Source organism: Protopterus annectens, chromosome 3.part0 (genome assembly GCF_019279795.1).
Source record: "Protopterus annectens isolate FY-2018-M chromosome 3.part0, PAN1.0, whole genome shotgun sequence".
Taxonomy (NCBI): Eukaryota; Metazoa; Chordata; order Ceratodontiformes; family Protopteridae; genus Protopterus; species Protopterus annectens.
Window position 1 is genome coordinate 610,849,343 of NC_056731.1, and position 20,217 is coordinate 610,869,559.

Consider the following 20,217-nt stretch of genomic DNA (forward strand, 5'->3'; position numbering starts at 1 on the left):
TCAAAATGTTGGCAACAAAGACCCAGTTATCTGCAAGAAAAATTCTGCAGGTATTGGGCTTCATGGCATCCTGCATTCTGCTAATTCCATATGCCAGACTGCATATGAGGAAACTAAAATGGTATCTAAAAAGTGTTTGGACTCAACATTGTCACAGCCTGGAAACTTAATTACCCTCATTCCTTGCCTGCAACAGGAGTTTCGATGGTGGTCACAGGCCTGTCACCACAACAAGGGACAGCCATTCACCCTGCCCACAGCCAGGCAGTCAATAGCAATAGATGCATCAGATTATGCCTGGGGAGCCCACATGGCAGGAAAATGTATTCAGGGCACATGGCCCACAAGCCAAATGCATCTTCATATCAATCAAAAAGAGATGCTAGCTGTTCAGAATGCCCTGACAGCTTTCAAGGATCTACTTCATCCAGGACAACTACTGATAAGGACGGACAATACTACAGTCATGTGGTACATAAACAAGCAGGGAGGCAGACATTCCTACCCCCTCTGCAGACAAGCCATGACTTTGTGGGACACAGCATTGACTTATCAAGTACACCTGCAAGCACAATTCCTGCCAGGAAAGAAAAATACTCTGGCAGACGAACTAAGCAGAAACCTCATGGATCCCCACAAGTGGAAACTGGATCCACAAGTCTTCAGCATGATAACAAAGAAATGGGGATGCCCAGACATCGATCTATTTGCCTCCACTCACAACTGCCAACTACAGAGATTCTGCACAAGGACTTATCACAAGCAAGCATGGAAAGTGGATGCTGTATCATTCAGCTGGAAAACCCTTACAGTACATGCCTTTCCTCCTCTGCCTCTCCTCCCCAAGGTACTCCTAAAGGTCAGACAAGAGAAGCCAACAATTATTCTGATTGCCCCAGACTGGCCCCACCAGCACTGGTACCCAATCCTAAAGAGCTTGTCTCAAGGCCCAGCCTGGACATTACCTCTAATTCCTCACTTACTGACCTAGCAAAACAATCAGATCCTGCACAGCCAACTCAGGACCCTAAATCTGGCAGCATGGCGGATAATGTAGTCATTCAGAACACACCTCTCTCTAAAGCAGTGATGGGTGTTATTTTGGAGGCCAGGAGGCCCAGTACCAGAAAATCTTATGCAGAAAAATGGAAAAGATTCTGTGCTTGGAACCAGGCACAAGGAATTGACACGTTTGTACCAAATATTCATCAGATTTTACGATACGTAACTGAGATGCTGGACAAAGACCTATCCTTTTCATAAATTAAAATCCATGCCTCTGCCATTTCAGCTCAATACAATATGGAACCACCTATTTTTTCTCATCCATTGCTAAGGCAGTACCTCAGAGGGGCCAAAAACAAGACCTCCAAGGAGAGCACAAATACCTGCATGGGACCTCATTTGTGTCTTGGAAAAACTCACACTGCCACCTTTTGAGCCAGCCAATACAGCTGAAATAAAGTTCTTATCTTGTAAAACAGCTCTGCTCCTAGCAATAACCTCTGCAAGGCGAGTCTCGGAGTTACAGGCACTCATGGCTGTAGAACCTTTTATCATTTTTCCATCCAGACAGGGTTTCTCTGAGGACAACCCCGACATTTATGCCTAAGGTGGTGTCCAGTGTGGCCCTTAACCAAACCATTCATTTGCCTACCTTTTATCCAAACCCACAGAATAAGGGTGAGAGACTCCTGCATTCTTTGGACATACACAGACAGCTACGCTTCTACTTGGACAGAACTAAAGCTTTCAGAAAGACTGAGCAACTCTTAGTGGATATGCTGCAGGATCACAAGGAAAGGCTATCTCAAAGCAAACTATTTCAAAATGGATAGGCCACTGCAATCCTTTCTGCTATTCACAACATGGCAAATCAGTGCCTAAGGACATTAGGCCACATTCAACCAGAGCAGCAGCCACTTCAGCAGCCTTCCTCAGAGGAGTACCAGCCAAAGACATTTTAGAGGTTGCAACTTGGAGTTCAGTGCACACTTTTACCAAGCACTACCACTTACCTCTCTACTCTAAATCCAGAGCAGGCTTTGCCACTGCAGTTCTGCAGGGCCTTATAGCCTCTCCTAATCCTATTTAAACCCAGCCACCCAACCTCAGCTTTGGGATTCAACCCAAGTGTAATGACTGCAACAGTGAAACACGATGAACATAGTACAGTTGTGTACCTACCATAAATGTAGATGTTCGAGTGTATTCACTGTTGCAGTCCAGGTTACCCACGCACTATCCCCCTTTTCTTTGCTGGGACTTATCTGTACTTCTCTATCCTATACAACCTATGTGGTGTATTTGCTTGTAGATGAAGGAAATGTTTATTTTACTGCATGCATACTTATTGGCATCATTTTTAGCCTACCAATTTGGGGGCACCTGACATCTGGGGCAAGAAAAACTGAAGAAAATGGCATTGGCTGCATCTTTTATACCCCTGGCGCACTGACGTCAGGGAAGAGGTGACAGAAACCGACGGCAGACCTAGACTTTGGAATTCAGGCCAACTGCGGGTAGCCTGCTAGCAGGATATGCTGACTGCGGGTAACCTGCCAGCAGGATAACCCAAGTGTAATGACTGCAACAGTGAATACACTCAAACATCTGCATTTATGGTAGGTACACAACTGTACTTTCTCTTGCCCTTCTCTTAGTAGATGCGGAACTTGGGTGACTACCGTGCAAAACCTGGATATATTCATGTTGAAAGGAAGCAGGAACAACAATTTTAGGACCTTTGAAAATAATGCCATCTTCCATCAACATATCATCTCTGTATGGAAAATAGGTTTGCACTTCAGATGGTACACTAGATTGCTTTGATGGCCATCCAACATTAATATAGTGATTGAACTTTTGCAAAATTGGATCAATCTTTGTATGATCTCAGCTCATCGAGTCTAGTGGTAGAGAAATTATGCATTGCCATCATGTCAAAGTCAAAATTCTTTGCACCAAGCTGTTCCATTGTATTTTTGGGTGATCTGGATAAGGTCTCTACCAGATAAAGAAATTTGCCTTTTGTATAGACCATTTTGAAGTTGTACATTTGCAATTTGAGCATCATTCTTTTTAATCTTGCTGGAGCTGAATGCATAGGCTTCTTTAGAATAGTAACTAGAGATTGGTGATCAGTTTCAATCTGATTAGCTCGACCCTAGATATAATCATGAAACTTTGAACATGCAAATACTTTTGCCAAAAGTTCTTTCTCAGTTTGAGCATACTGTATTTCAGTTTGGGTAAATATTCTAGATGCATATGCTACTGGTCTGCTTCTTGAAGAATAACTGCACCAAGACCAAATTTTGAAGCATCACAGGAAAGAGTGACTGGTTTATTGACATCATAGAACCTTAATGTAGGTAGGGCAGCAATTTTATGCTTAAGGTCTTCAAATGCCTTCTGGTGTTGTTCCGGTCAAGACCTTGTAACATTTTTGCACATCAGCTCTCTTATAGGTGCTGTCAACTCACTGACTCTGGTATAAACTTGCCTAAATAGTTGACCATGCAGAGGAAATGCTGTAGAGCTTGAATAGTATCTGGTGCTGACAGCTCAATAATAGCTGCTTGCTTGGTCAGGTTTGTTCTCAAGCCAGTGTTGGTAAATAAATGACCTAGATATGTGACTCCTGGTAGTCTAAATTTACACTTCAGAGGATTGAGTTTTAAGTTCACTTCATGTGCTCTGTCTAGAACTCTCTTTAGGTTTCTGTCATGCTCTGCTTCAGCATTGCCTGCAACCAATAAATCATCTACTATTATGGCACAAGAGTAACCTGAAAAAAATTTGCTCCATTGCATGCTGGAAGACTTCACTTGCAGAATTTATTCCAAATGGCATCCTTAGGAATCTGTATCTGACAAATGGGGTACTGAAAGTAGTCAGTAATGAGGATTTGTGATCAAGCATCACTTGCCAAAATGAAGTTTTTGCATTCAAGACAAAAAAAATAGTGGCATTTAGTATCAGAGATGCAACCTCTTCAGCTGTACACACTGGATGGTGCAGTCTCTTCAATGCTTTATTCAGATCTCTTGGGTCAATACATATTCTGATTTTGTCTGAACCTTTTTTGTGAGCTACTACCATGGATGACACCCATTCAGTTGGTTCTGTAACTGGACAAATAACACCTTGCTGTACCATTTTATCCAGCTGAGCTTTGACTTTATCCTGCATAGCTATCGGAACTATTCTTGCTGGTCTGACTATGGGAGTGACCTCTAGGCCTAACTTCATAGAATAAACAACTGTAAGTTTGCCCAACTTGTCATCGAAAACAGCATACTCTGAGAAAATGGCTTCAGAAAAATTGAAACTAGTATACATACTTATGTGATGAACTTCTTTGGTAAAAGAAAGCAGGCTCATTTTCAAACTGTCTCTGAGACCCAGTAATGACTGCATATGTCTTTGAACTACACAGAATAACAAGCTGTAACAGTTCTTAGCCAAATAACATGAAAGCATTACTGAGCCTTCGGTTTGAATTTCTTCACCTGCATAAGCAACAAGTTTCACATTACTGGCCACACTGAGTTGCTAAATAGTTCTCACTTTAGCAAATGTGTCTGCTGATATAATAATTACACTTTGAACTAGTTTCTACTTTAAGCTTGGTGGATTTACCATTGATCTGGACAGTAAAAAATGCTTTGGTCTTTGCCAACAAATTCAGTTAATCAGATCTTTCACCAATTACTGATGCACCATCTAAATAGAAAGAATTGCAGTTTACTTGATTAATTTGCTTTTTTGAGTGACCCTTCTTTACAACTGTGTGGGGTTTACTTGATTTGCAAAATTTTTGGAAATGGTTCCATTTTTTACACTTGTGACATTACTGAGCAAATGCTAAGCATTTCTCTCTTTTAAATTCATGATTGGCACCACAATTGCAACAGTTAACAATAAAGCTGGGACTTGGGTTTTGCTGATTCACATTTGTACTGCATCGAGCATGCTTCTTTCTTAGAACTTGCTGGAAAACTGCTTGATTTCCCTGGTGAGCCAGGAGGGGCTGTGGATGCCATGTGCTTAGGATTACTTCTGTTTGCCACATGTTGCATGCTATCTACATTGCTATGGAGCCTGCTGAAACCATGCTGTTGTCACTTGCAAGCATACTTGTGTGTTCTTCTGTAACTTCATGGATCTGACAAATCTCTATGGCTTTACTCAATGTTAAATCACTGTCACAAAGCAAAATCTTTCTCAAAGCAGCACTATATACCCACAAATTGTCACATAGACAGCAACCCACTGAGTATGGAAAAAGTAATCAGAGACCTAGGGACCCAAGTCGACAGCGACCTCTCATTTGACACCCATGTTGCCAAAGTGGTTAGAAAAACATTCTACCTTGCACACCTCATCATGAAGGGATTCACATCCAGATCCAAGGATGTCATTGTACCCCTATATTCCTCCCTCATCAGACCCATGATTGAGTACAATGCCCCATTTGGTATGTACCTCACCCGGCATTTGCAACAGCTGGAGAGACCACAAAAGTACCTCACCAAGAGGATCAAGGGTCTCCAACATATGTCTTATTCTGCCAGACTAAAGAAACTTCAGCTCTATTCAGTAGCATACCGCCTCCTCAGAGGTGATCTCTGCCTGACATACAAGGCCATGTCCAATCAGGATCTGATGGACATGCTCCACCTCAAAAAATCCAAATCCATCAGGACCATGAGAGCTAAAGACTTAAACCTCGGCACAAGTATGAATAGGACTTGCTGGAGGGATAGATTCATAACCCAGAGGCTTCCCATGCTTTGGAACAAGATCCCAGTTCGTATTAGGCAGAGCCCCTCACTGACTCTCTTCAAGAGAAATCTTGATGAGTGGATGGGAGATCGTAAGTTTACCCCAGGGGTCACATCTGTGTCACTGCTAGACAGGGGCACAGTAAACTAATTCTATTATATAAGGGGACCTTCATTGTGTCACTACTAGACAGAGGCACAGTATTCTAAATTTATTCTGTACATTTTTTGTACCATTTCATGGGGTGGCAAAAGCCACATCACTATGGCTAGGCTTACAAATGCCCCAGGGCAGATAGCCTAGTACTATACTATGAAACTATTAATACCACACACATATGTCGTTTATTAACTCATCTTTTAAGTCACCAAACCAACACTTTTTAGCTTTGTTTCTCAGCTCATTTATATAATTTGCAAAAGTTTCTGATCTCTTGTGTAAAACAAATGCTTCTCTAATGTAATATTTGTCTGGGGGTTACACATTTCCATGAATCTGCCCTTCAAACACACAGGTTCTTCCCTTGATTCAGCCTGTACAACAATATGATGATTTTTACCTTCTCCCTCATATACTGCTGGTGCATACACAAATGAACACTCTCTTTCAATGGCCTCTGACCCAACTAAGTTTAGTAAAATGAATGCCCTGGTGTGTGCATCTTTGAATAACGAACATGTATAAAAATATCATACTGTTGCTCAAATCTTCTCCAATTCTCTGCGATATTCTGATCAAATACAAAGTGGTAAGGGCTTTCGAAATCTGTCTGCCATATTAACACATATCAGTGAAGGGCACTGCAAATATGCATGAACACACACATATGCACATGCCAGAAATTTATGCCAGTATTTGTAACTTTGCCCAGTAGAACAACAAGCCTATGAATAACTGAACTTTGCAAAATAAGTCTCTCGAGCACTGCAATACTCTTGAAATTGCTGTATTGCTAAAGTAATTTATAATTATTTTAAGAAACATTTCAAATAACTGCACCGCGTGAATGAACTGGGCAGAAGAAGCTCGGAGTCAGAAACATTTTGAAGTAATTTTACTTTGTGAATAAACAGCACACAGTACACTGAAACTTCCCCATAATGGTGGTACCTTGCTAGATAATTCTTTACAGTACAAGAAACACTCTGTAATGGTGGCACTTTACAAATAGACACACCCAGCACAACAAACTTTTCAAAATGGCTGTACTTTGACTGTACTTCACAAAATAGTTGCACTTTGTATGCATATAAATTCTTCAGAATACATGCACAGTAATAGGCATGCACTGTAAGCACTTTTACACACTTTGAGATACTTTGAATAACTCTAGTTATGCACTTGATGCAATATGAAGTCGTAGTTATGCCAAAACACAGCATTTTGCCAAAAAACATGCAGTTGCCTTGCTTTATTTATGCTTAATGTGCCCTTTCTGCCCTTGTTATATTCACATTTTGCTCTTTTAATCTCTTTTAATGCCCATTGCACTTTTCTTGTGCTCATTCTACTTTAAACATGCCCGTTTAGCCTCAATCACACTTGTTTTGCTTTAAACATAGTTATTTTCCTTTTCTTGTAATTGTTTCATCAGATATCTTAATCTTAAATGTTTCACTTAGTTAATAAACCTTTTGTGCCTTCTGCTTATTTAATAATGTGGTTTGTGCCTTTGTAATGCTCAGTTTTATCTTTTTTTTTTTTAAATAAGTTTTTCGTGCAAGTTTTCATTGCCTTTGGTTCTTTTCTGGCTCTTTTTTGTGCTCATTTTTCTTAGTTTACCTTCACTGTCATCTCTGCAACTTGTGTCTCTGAATATCAATCTCTGGAACCCTGTTTCTGACACCATGTTGCTCATCTAGTCAGGATACAATAGACGAGTCTTCATTGGTTCTGTTAATGCAGCTTTATTATGTGCAAACACATCACAATAGAAGCTTATTGACTTTAACTGAGGTAACTTATATACAAACTAGCTATAGCATTCATACATGCTCACTCTCTAGCTGCAGTCACAAAATGGCACTAGGTATAGCACATGCCTGCTACTTATATGTGCATGCACAGTCCTTGATATGCTTCTTAAAGACACAGAGCATACATTCTATTCTACAGGGAGTAACAGAAAAGAAGGCAGAAGAAAATGAAAATTGAATGTATATGGTAAGGATCAAGTTAAAAAGACAAAGAGATGGGCAGGTATGAAGTGTGGGACAATTTAGTAGCTCCTTTAAGTGTAAAAGCACCTGAGGAAAGTACATTTATTCTTACTAACAAAGAGACTTTTTTGTGATAGTATATTTGAGACTGTTTTTTTCAATGGAAAATTTTCTTGGAGAATATGAAATAAAGAATGATTGTAACCCATGCAATTGTTATGTGATAAAGCAGTTAAGTGGGAAACAAAAATCATGTGATTCAGCAAGCTCTGCATGGAGTGCAAGAATAGTGCAAGAGCTGCTGCAGGCAATATGGCTGATGAGTGATCCAGGAAAGCCATGCCTTACACACAGAACCGACAGAAGGGAACCCATCCCAGTGGATACCAAGATATGTGTAGGCTTAAGAATACTAGCCATGGGTACCTTCCAAAGACCAACTGGGGATATCATGGGGATCTCAAAGTTATCATCAGCCAGGGTACTCCACCAGTTCCTGGATGCCATGTCAGCACATGCTGGTGAGCACATATATTTCCTCAACACCCATGAAGCGTTGACCAGCAATATGAGTCTCTTCCACCAAATAGCAGAATACACTGAGGTAGTGGGTGCTATAGACTGCACACACATACACATCAAAGCACCACCCAGCAAGTAGGGTAGGGTCTACATAAACCACAAGGTTTTCCCCTCCATCAACTGCAAGGTCATGTGCAATGCCCAGGGCATTATCTTGAATGTGTGTGCTGGCAGACCTGGAAGCTATCACAACTCCCACATCTGGCATATGACATAGCTGTACCAGTCATTTGCTAGTGGGGACATCCCATATGGCCACCTAGTGGGGGATGCTGGCTACGCACTGGAGACGTGGCTGTTGACACCCATCAGAAATGCACACACACCCGAACAAGAACTCCATAATGAGGCACATGCACAAACCAGAATCATAATAGAGCATGTGTCTGGGATGCTCAAGTCATGGTTCCGCTGCCTGGACATATCTGGTGGACCCTTGCAGTACTCTCCAACTACATGTACACAAATGTTCATAGTATGTGCCATGCTACACAATATGATCCTGTGGAAACAGCTGTAGCAGGAACAGCACGGGGCAAGGCCACACAGACCCCCACCATTACCAAGGCCATCACAGGCATAGAGGGACTTGGAGGAGGAGGAACAACCTGAGCCTGCCCATGTAGGCAGAGGGAAGTGTGCCCAGTATGCCCAGGCTTTGGCAAAGAGCCGATGCATAGCACATACACCGACATGGTAGGGACCCAGGGAATGACACCTCTCTCTGACTCACACATACAGTAAAAGGGATGCCAAACTTGACACTACCTGTGCTTTACCATGTATAGGGAGTGTACTTTGTGCATCCGACAAAGTCAGCCCTACAGCACCGTCCTCAGTACTGGCACAGCCACAAGGTAAGTCACTCTTCCTATCAATTGCTGAATGGAGTAGTATGTTATGATAGTTGTATCTATGGTATGGAAGTGAGCATGCAAGGGAATTCGATGGCTGAATGGGATGGCAGCAGATAGTGGACACCTATATGGGCAGCATGAAATCCATAACAAATACTGGTGTCAACATACTAGGCAGTACTAGACAAGGTGACAAATCCCACTGCTTTGCATGTGGTGGCTCACATGTGTGTCCATAGGACACACACATGCATGTCAGTGAGGCTCACATACCCAGTACCAGCCTCAGCCTGCAGGACAGGTGTAGATGACCATAAAGAAAGGCTGGGCTAAGGCCTCCAATTGATGGCAATGGTGAACAGCCCCCCTCCAAACTTACACAGACAGACTATAACAGGTCTGGCAGTTGTATGTTAGTTCTGAAGGGTAAGATGTCTGAAACTGAAATGCAGGTCAATAAAACCTAAGATCTGTACTCTACTGATATGCCTCCAGTCTGCATGATAGGTCAGAATACAAAATGAAATGGAAGCAGAGCACCTGAAATACCACGACAGTCATAGCAAATGTTTAAAGTCATCAGGAGTGCCACCCCCCCCCCACAATCCTATGTAGAAATGCAATAACATGTACATGTGGGTTTAATAACAGCGGAGCACAGATTACCTGAGCAGGCCCAATTTACAGGCTAGATTGTTGCATGTATACAATATGCAGGGGTCCATGTGTTAGGTTGTTGTGTGTTCAATATTGTCTGGAAGTGGTCAGCATGTAGGCATGGAGGGTTGTACCTTTGTGGCCTATGGCCAGTACTGTTGATGACAGTGCCATGTTCCGACGACAGCAGTGCCAACCACAATTCTTCTCAGCAATACTCATGTCAGCAGTTGTCCTTACTCACTGTCCAGATGTCAGTATCTGTCACCATCTGAAAGATGGACATGCCATGAATGTGGGCCTAGACAGACACACAGTACACAGGTGGATGCACCCTAGACAAAGTACATAAAATGTAACTGTTAACTGCACACACCTTTGGAATTGTACATATAGGTTAGCAGCACATTAGTTGTCTGTGTCGTATGGAATACTAATGTAGTCTGGCCAATCAGTGGCAGACCACAAAAGGCAGAGTTATGAAGTAATAAGAGACTGCCCATGTCCCTGCACAAGCCAGCATAAGGGAAATGTCCCAGGTATATCTGTGAGTTGGCTGCAAGAAGCCTCCATAGCACACATGCACTCATCTCACCCCACCATCAGCCACAGATTTATCACAGTTCATATCCTTGCTGTTGGGAATGAGTATAGTATGACATAGTATGACCCCCCACTTCTATATGGGTATACCCAAAGAATGCAACATGCTGAAGAGGTGTCTCATGCAGGTGTGTCTCTAGCTGTAAGCAGCATCCTGACCAATGAATTAATATGGACAGGAACTATTGCCATTAACACCTCACACACGTACCCTGTCACCCCAGGGGAATCATGTGGCTCACAGCCTGGGAATGTAGGAGTGACAGAATGCACTGGCCTGCTACAGATGGCCTGCCTCACTACCAAATGGCCTACAGTCCTCTGTCAAAGGCCTGTGCCTTACCCATAGTGCCAATGTATGTTAACTCATGGGGTCCCAACTAACAACACAGTCAATAGAACACAAATGCAAGGCCATGTTGACAAACCCCAGTAGCATGCCCAGTATGCCCTACTGCATGAACTGTGGACCAATCCCTAAATACCGCTGGAATGAAGGGACAACTATTGGGATACTTCTAAGATATCACTTGCATAATGTTAGGAAGAGGATAGAATAACAGAGTGGGGATGTGTAGAAGCATGGACGTCATGAAGTGTGTGAAGTCTGAAACTCTGATGTGTGCCCATACTACCCCTGCTTGCAAACCCAGTAATGGGTTGCTGCAAACCTGCCCATAAACCACAATGTGAAGGGGAATTGACCAGATATATGTGCCATGCCCCTAGGTAACCTGGGTGAATCTGTACAGCTGAGAGGTATGGCCATTCTGTTATGTCTATGTATGTACAAGCAGTGGATCCTCAGCCACCACAGTACCAAGGTGCTGGACCATTTACACAGATCCATCAGCAAGTCTCTGCAGCTACCCCTCCAGAATGGCATGAGTGTGCAAGAATACGTAGGCTGCAGACCACAATACTGGACACAGCTTAATTCATCTTGTATTTCCCAGGAAATAACTGTGAGCAAATAAGTATATCTGGCAGTAGTTGATGACATAATACATCACAGTGTAAAACAGTACATATGTCTGAATATCTCTGCTAACACCAACCATGTAACACAAGCAGCACAGACACAATAGTTACAGTATCCCACTATCTGTCCCCCATTGTGACACCATATTGTCAACCTATCTACAAATATCCTGCAGAAACAGGTTGCTAGCTGTAGGTGTAGAGCATCAAACCCTGGAATGGAGTGCAACCTACCTGGAATGGATTCAAACACTCAATACAAAATGTCATACTGGGCATGCTCCTACACTTAGAGAAATGAAGCCCATGTCTGACAACACAGTGGAGTATACATATCTGTCAGTTGCAGATGTCTGTGCACACACACAATATTGTACACCATTCATGCTTTGCACACACACTGGATAGGAATACTCACACATATTATAGTGTGTTGGCCTTGGATATGTCAAACATACACACACAGATGTGGAGAAGAGAGAGACAGTGACAGAGAGATTTCCATCATGAGGCCTGTCCTACCCACCACACATCCAATCAGCCAATATCACATGATGTGCTGATGTCAATCACTGTAGACATTGCTTTTGGTAGCCCTCAGCCCTATAGTGTCTGTGGTGCTTGTGATAACTGTGTAACACAATAGTACAAATCAGTATTCATCTAGCGCATTTGTATACCCAGTCCTGTCAAATATAAAGTTGTGTGCGACTGAGTGCGTCTGTGTTTTTCCAGAGGAATGGTTTATGACCCATTCACACACACACTGCACTTCCCATTGCCCATGTTAGCACTCCTGCTGATGTCAGTCACCTTGAAATAACCCTCTGGCCAAGTATCAGCCCTAAAACATGTGGTGCTTGCGATGTGTGTGTAGTACTGTAGTGTAGAAAACTAGTTAGGTAGGAGTTCTAATCTCAGACATGGCAATTGTGTGTGTTTGTGTGAGTGAGTGTATGTGTCTTTTATGATACCTGATTTTATGGACGTTGACACTTACTACTCTCCCTTTACTCCTTCTTTAGCACTGCTGCTGATGTTAGTCACCTTCAAATATACCTGTGGAGAGCTCTCCAATATATATACGCTCCATGGTGCTTGCGATAACTGCGTCCTACTGTAGTATAGCATACTAGTTAGGTAATAGTTCTAATTCCAGAGATGGCAACTGTGAATTTGTGTGTGTAGCATATTAATTAGGTTTGTGTGGGAGAGAGTGTGTGTGTGTCTTTCATGATACCTGATTTTATGGACATTGACACTTGCTACTCTCACTTTACCTCTTTTAGCACTGCTGCTGATGTTAGTCACCTTCAAAGATACCTGTGGAGAGCTTTCCAACATATAAGCTTTGTGGCACCTGCGATAACTGCATAATGCAATAGTATTGCATGTTAGGTAGGAGTGCTAATCCCAGAAATGGCAAGTGTGTGCTTGTGTGAGAGAGTGTGTGTGTATTTGATGATATCTGATTTTATGGACATTGACACTTACTACTCTACCCTTACCCCTCCTTTAGCACTGCTGCTGATGTTAGTCACCTTCAAAGATACCTGTGGAGAGTTCTCCCACATATAAGCTCTGTGGCGCTTGCAATAACTGCATAATACTATAGTGTAGCATATTAATTAGGTTGGAGTTCTAATGCCAGAAATGGCAACTGTGTGTGTGTGTGTGTGTGTGTGTGTGTGTGTGTGTGTGTGTGTGTGTGTGTGTGTGTGTGTGTGTGTGTGAAAGAGTGTGTGTCTTTGATGGTACCTGATTTTATGGACATTGACACTGACTGCTCTCCCCTTACCCCACCTTTAGCACTGCTGCTGCTGATGTTAGTCACCTTCAAAGATACTTTGGCACAGCTCTCCAATATGTAAGCTACATGGCGTGTGCCATAAATGTGGAACAATGTAGTAGCAGTAACTACATAGGTATGGGTTTGAATCTCGTCCATGGCAAGTGTTTGTGTGTGTACATATGTGTCTGTACCTCAAAGATTTTGGCCCCATTTACACACAGTACACATCTCAGAGCCTGACTTTAGCAGTTCTGCAGATATCATCCACCTTAGAAGTACCTGTTTCCAACCCTAAATCATGTAAGGTCAGTGGTGCATGTGGTAAATGCGTAACCATAATGGTCCATAAAGATTGTTAGATAGAGGTTAGTACCGCACCCCTGGCAAATGTGTGTAGGGTAAAATTATTTCTGGGAACTCTAACTCACTACATCACCCAATGCCAGTATTTACAAGGGCTGGTGATGTTCCTCACCTTAGAAGTACCTTGGGACAACATCCATCCTATAAGCTTTGTGGCACGTGCGATAAATGCTGTACACTATAGTAGCAATGCATAGCTAGGTAGGGGTTTGAATCTCCGTACTGTCAAGTATGTGTCTGTCATCGGTATCCTGTGTGGAGGTTGCTGTAATTGTGTAATAACAGGATCCATTGTTGGGTGGGTTTTGTTAAATTATTATGTCAAGGACCTAGTATATGTCACAATGTCCACCTTACAAGGACAACAGATGTCAAACACCGGAGAGGTTGGTGTAGACAATCCATAGCCCTACATGTGACATTATGGATTGGTGAACAATATAGGCAACCCTTCTATTACTCAGAGAACACTCTCCACCCACATCTCATACACAAACACACCTGGCTAGGCAGAAAATACTATATTGGTAGTTCCCTGCATATTGCCTCACAGATAGTAACCATGGTGTGATTGCAGTGGACTACATGCCTGTTGACCACAACAGTGCCACTGACATCAGAAAGTACTTTCATGTGTTACATCTCCTGAGTGAGTGCGTAATTTCCAGCAAGCAAAAGGGCATGGCACCCTGTTCCATCCCTTCAGTAGGCAAATAAATGTGTACAGTAGCCCTTTTACCATGTTCCTCACTGGATGCCTGCAACAACTGTAGAGTCTGAAAATATAACCCACAAAGGGAATACCATGCCTTATACACATGCCCTGTATGGACAGATGCCACTAACTCCACTGAATACCTGTATCATGCTGTCAATGTAGGTGCAAGCACGACCTCAGTTACATAGCCAGATCTCACTAAATGAGGTCAGGAATGCTACATCAGAAGATAACAATCTGTCCACACAACATGCCCCAGAGACCTCAAGTACACTTCCACACATCAAAGAACATGAATGTGGGACATGTGCACAGCCCAGACACTGTCCATGTTATGGAATATAGATCACATACATGGGAAGCAGTGCACACCACTGGCCACCCACAATAGTAACCCAGATGAGTAGATGGTGAATCCAATACCCACCCCTGGGGACCACTCCAGGGACTACACCCCTGACCCACATAGGGGACTATTGTCATGTGGCCTGATGCCAAGGTATGCCTTTGGCCTAGCCTTGTACAGCCTTCAGGCCCATTCACCTACTACACACCTGTGAAGCAATGAACCTATGCATCTCCGTGTGTGTGTGTGTGTGTGTGTGTGTGTGTGTGTGTGTGTGTGTGTGTGTGTGTGTGTGTGTGGAGATGAATGATTATGAAGCCATTCACACTCACTACACCTCCCATTGCCCTACTATAGCATGCCTGCTAATGTCAGTCACCTTGAAATAATCCTTTGGCCATGTTTCAGCTCTATAAGCTCTGTGGCACTTGTGATAACTGTGTAATACTGTAGTTTAGCAAACTAGTCAGATAGGAATTTGAATCCTGATCCTACCAACTGTGATAATGTGTGTGTGTGTGTGTGTGTGTGTGTGTGTGTGTGTGTGTGTGTGTGTGTGTGTGTGTCTGTGTGTCTTTCTTGACACCTGATTTTGTAGACATTCACGCTTGCTACACTTCCCTTACCCCTCCTTTAGCACTGCTGCTGATGCCACTCATCTTCAAAGATACCTTTGGACAGCTCTACAGTATATAAGCTATGTGGTGCATGCAATAACTGTGTAACACTGTAATAGCAATATATAGTCAGGCAGGGGGTTGAAAATCAGTACTGGTAAGTGTGTGTGCCATCAGTATCCTGTGTGGGTGTTGAGGTGATTGTATAATGACAAGATCCACTACATTGTGGGTTTTGCTACATCATTATATTGAAGACCTATATATCCCAATGTCCACATTACAAGGTCAACAGTTTTCAAACACTGTAGAGGTTTTTGTAGACAATCCACAGCCATAAATGTGTACAGCCATGTGTAATTACTATGTGACAGTATGGATTAGTAAACCATATAGACAACTGTTATAATACCCAGATACCACTCTCAACCCACGGATCATACACAAACATGCTTGACTCTCACTCCCTTCCCTTCTTACTTTCTGTCTGTATCTCTGTCTCTCTCTCTCTCTTTCTCTCCCTCTCTGGTCGATGTGGAAAAGTACATCTGGTTTCCATAGGCAGCAGCTTGACTTTTGTAGGTAATGCTCATGATCAACTGATGGCCTGTGCACGAATTGGAGTTGCCCACTTGCTAATTGCATGTGAAACAGCTGTGGTATCATTCCTATAGCCAATTACATGGAAACACACTTGTATAACTAAGCACTTCATGTGGGTGTTGGCCCTTTTCCTTCACTGTGAGCAGGACTTCATGTGGGTGTCTGACAAACAGCATCATAGAGGGTAGTTGGAAATACCTCTTACAACATGCACTGTGTGGACAGGCCAACAAACAGGAGGGGGGTGTTCCAGACATTGGAACAGAATGTAAGCATTGCTGTTCCTATATTTGAAGTAATGGTTTAACAGGGTTTGTGTGGATATGGCTGTTCTACATGATTTAAAGTCTGGCATGACAGTGTTATGTGGTTGAGGAAACTCTCACCTGTAGGGCTATCTGCAAACTGGCCAGAGCTTGGACACTTAGATGTGGTGTGTTACTCACACATTTCCTATCTTTAGAAATTCAGTGGCATAATCTGATGATTGCAGTCAGTACATGGTGCCATCCACGTGAGTTACTGACTTCATATCCCTCAGAAGAGATGTGTGACAACAAACCCTGTTACGTCAGGAATAGTCTCAGTTTATCACAGCAATATGTCAATATTGTCACTGTGTCTGTGCCTCTGTCCCCCAAGTCTGTCACCCTTTGTCCATATGTCATACAGTAAAAGGTGCATATGTACAGTATATCATTATTTACTGACATCATTCCTGACAACAAGCCAGTGATACATCAGACTGCTAGACATGTTATGTATAGTAAGCCTTATATTTGAGGACAAAACCTGGGCATTCTGTTGTAGTCTGTACAGTAGTGAGGTCTGTGTATTTATGGTGATTGTTGACAGAGTGTCAGTATTGTGTAGCAGTGTATTGTGAATATGTTGCTTGGCCTGTGTACAGACTGTGGTAGATGTCAGTGTTCTTGGTCCTGTTCTATCTGACGTTTCATGCTGCTCCAGTTTCTGGTACCCTATCAGTGTATATGTTTGTAGGGCCAGACTGAGACATGTCCCATACCACATTCAGGAATCAGACTGCAATGTGAATTAGTGTGTGAGTAGCAAATATGAGGATGGTTTTGTTCACACAATCCATATACTGCTTATCATAATGTGACTGTGTTGAGATTGGTTGTGGGTATACACTTTCACACTGGTGTATGTTACTTCATGCTGTTACATGTGTATTCATAGATGCATAAATTATTACTAGGCTGTCGTTGGGGGCCATTTGTAGCCTAGCCAATTACTCCTTGTGAGAATCAAACCCTGCACCTTGTGTTTCTAAGGTAAGCACCTTAATCAATACACCAACCTCCCACCTCTCCCCATAGGAAACTTGGGTCAGTGTTGTGACAGTCTGCATGTAGTTTACACAGTGCTTTGTGACATGCCTAGCAGCTCAGTGCATTTACCTTGTGTGATGTTACATCCAGATATTTGTCAGGTGTATTATTGCCTGGCCACCATATGTGTTGTGTATTTCTGAAAAAGTGGGATGCTGTGAAGCTGTATGCCACTAACTATTGGGAAGTTTGTGGGCTTGAGAACCTCTGCTCCTCTGGTTAATATGTGTTAGGACAGACAGGAGGGTGTGAATGCATCAACTGTGTGAGCTTATCTATTCCAGTATTTGTGTGATATCCCCATTTTCACGGCTGTAAACATCCCCTTTGTCAGGCTTGGTCCACACATCTTGCACTAAGGAGTTCTGTGTATACCTCGGGACTGACCAGATTGTGTCAGACTGTCCATGTTTATTGGTCATATTTCTGCTGTATTCCACATGATCACTACTGTGATTTGTGTGGCACTTCACTATGATGATGTTATGATGTCTGTCAGTAACTGATGGCATACATGTCAGTATCAGAAGTGACTTCCTACACATGTCTGTTCACACAACCCGTTACCGTAGCAACATTCTACATTTATACCTGCAATACTTACATTACATTCTCTTGCACTGAGGTTGTGACTTATGGTGCTGAGGTATGACTCCACTACATGTTAAGGGCATATGTTTGTTTATATATATATATATATATATATATATATATATATATATATATATATATATATAGATATAGATATAGATATAGATATATATAGATATATATATATATATCCATATCCTTGTTATGTGTAAACATGAGTGTTGTATATACCTTGCCAGCTGTATCCCACCAAATATATCTGGTATGTGTATATTTAGATATAAAAACATGACTGATTCAACACTATTTTTACTTACAAGTACTAAACAATTGTAGTAGTGAAAGCAGTTGTTGACTGCTATTCAATATGTGTACTGAATTATATATTTGAAAAAACAAAAGACATTTTCACAACTCTGATGGCTTAGTGGTTAATTGCTGTGACTATAGTGTACAGGGTCCTGGGTACAAGACTTGCAAGGGCTGTTTATTTTCTTGCTGGGCAGAACAAGGACTGTTGGATACAGAGAGGCTAAGGCAGTTTTGAGCAACTTTAAGTGGCTTTGTGCAATGGCAAGTGGTGCTAACATATAATTAAAAGAAAAGGCGCTTATACCAGGTAGGCTTTGCTTACCAGTGCGCATATCTGCTTAGCATTTACATTTAAGCAATGCTTACACCTGCTAAGCATAGTTCAGCCCTGGTAACCAGTGATCACATTCCAGTCTGCTAAAATAGCAGGGTAATGACATCTTTAATAAGTGTATTTAATTCCATGTACATAACATGCTTCTATGTGCTGTCATTACAGCAGGAAGGGGTGTGAGTATACTGTATGGGACACCTGAGTATACATGGCTAGTACAACAACCTTTTCTCTTTGTATGTTTTATACATGGGTAGTATCCCAGCTTATGTGCAGTCACACTTGTATGTATTGTATTATTGCATTACTAATTTTAACAGTGCTTTTCCAAGTAGGTGTAGATTGCAGATTGTAGTACTGGAACCATATACCCCTGCATGCAAAGCTGGACTCTGAGTGCTGACTATCGTGTTCTTGGTGTGTGAGCTATATGTTATTAAGTATCTCCTATTGGATATTGATCTGATATGTGGATATCAACTGTAAACTATTATGTGTGTAGGTCATGTCATTGAGGGCTGCTGTCATGTAGTAATGGCATACCTATCAGCATCAGACGTCTATCTGTCAAAACATTCATCCTAATGCATAACCTGTTGGCTAGCTGATTTCTGTATGTCCTCTGTACAGATGTGCAGATGTCAGGTGTCCATCTTGGCTGCTTACAGGCAATCTATGATTGACTGACACTGACATGTCTGCCCAGCTGTGTTATGAATGCCACAGATAGGAAACCCACCCTGTATGCACCACATGCCATTGATACCTCAACCAGACTACCACAGTCAGCAGAACATGCTTGGGTACAGATCTCTAACCCAGACACTGGCCATGTTATGTAATATATGTTGAATACATGTCAATGTCACTGGCCCTCTGAAAGAGAAAACCAGATGACGGGATGTTGAATTTAGCTGTCACCCTGAGGATCACTCAAGTGGCATCAGTTGATAGATGGCCTGCTGACAAATGTCAGGTGGCATGATACCAATGTACCCACATGCCCCACTTTTCTCATCTGTCCATGGACATTAGCCTGGTACACACCTAGGAAAACCTGCACCTATGGACCCCAGTACTGACAAATGTGTCAGTGTGCATTACTGAGAATAACAATGTCTGTGTGTTTTTAAACTTGTAGTTCACAATACCCTGAGGGCCTTCTCACCCACTACACCCCCATTGCCCTACTTAGAAATGGCTGCTGCTGTAATTGAAGTTAAACGTACCTTGTTACACTCTTCACTCTATGGGCTACCTGGAGCTTGCAGTACCAGCATAACACTGTTCTACAAATGGGTAGATAAACATGGGTGACCCTCTGAGTCCTGGGAAGTGTGTGTATGTGTGTGAGTGTGCATATTTGTAGGAGACAGTATTCTGAGGCCACATTCTCCAAATACAATAAACCTTGCCATACATTATAAGGGACAGTGATGTTGTGTAACATTAGGAGAGCCATGACAAACCCTCACCCTACTACCCCTGTGGCATGTGCAATAAATACATATCTCTGGAGTAGCACTGATTAGATAGACAAGGGGTTGTATTGAGACA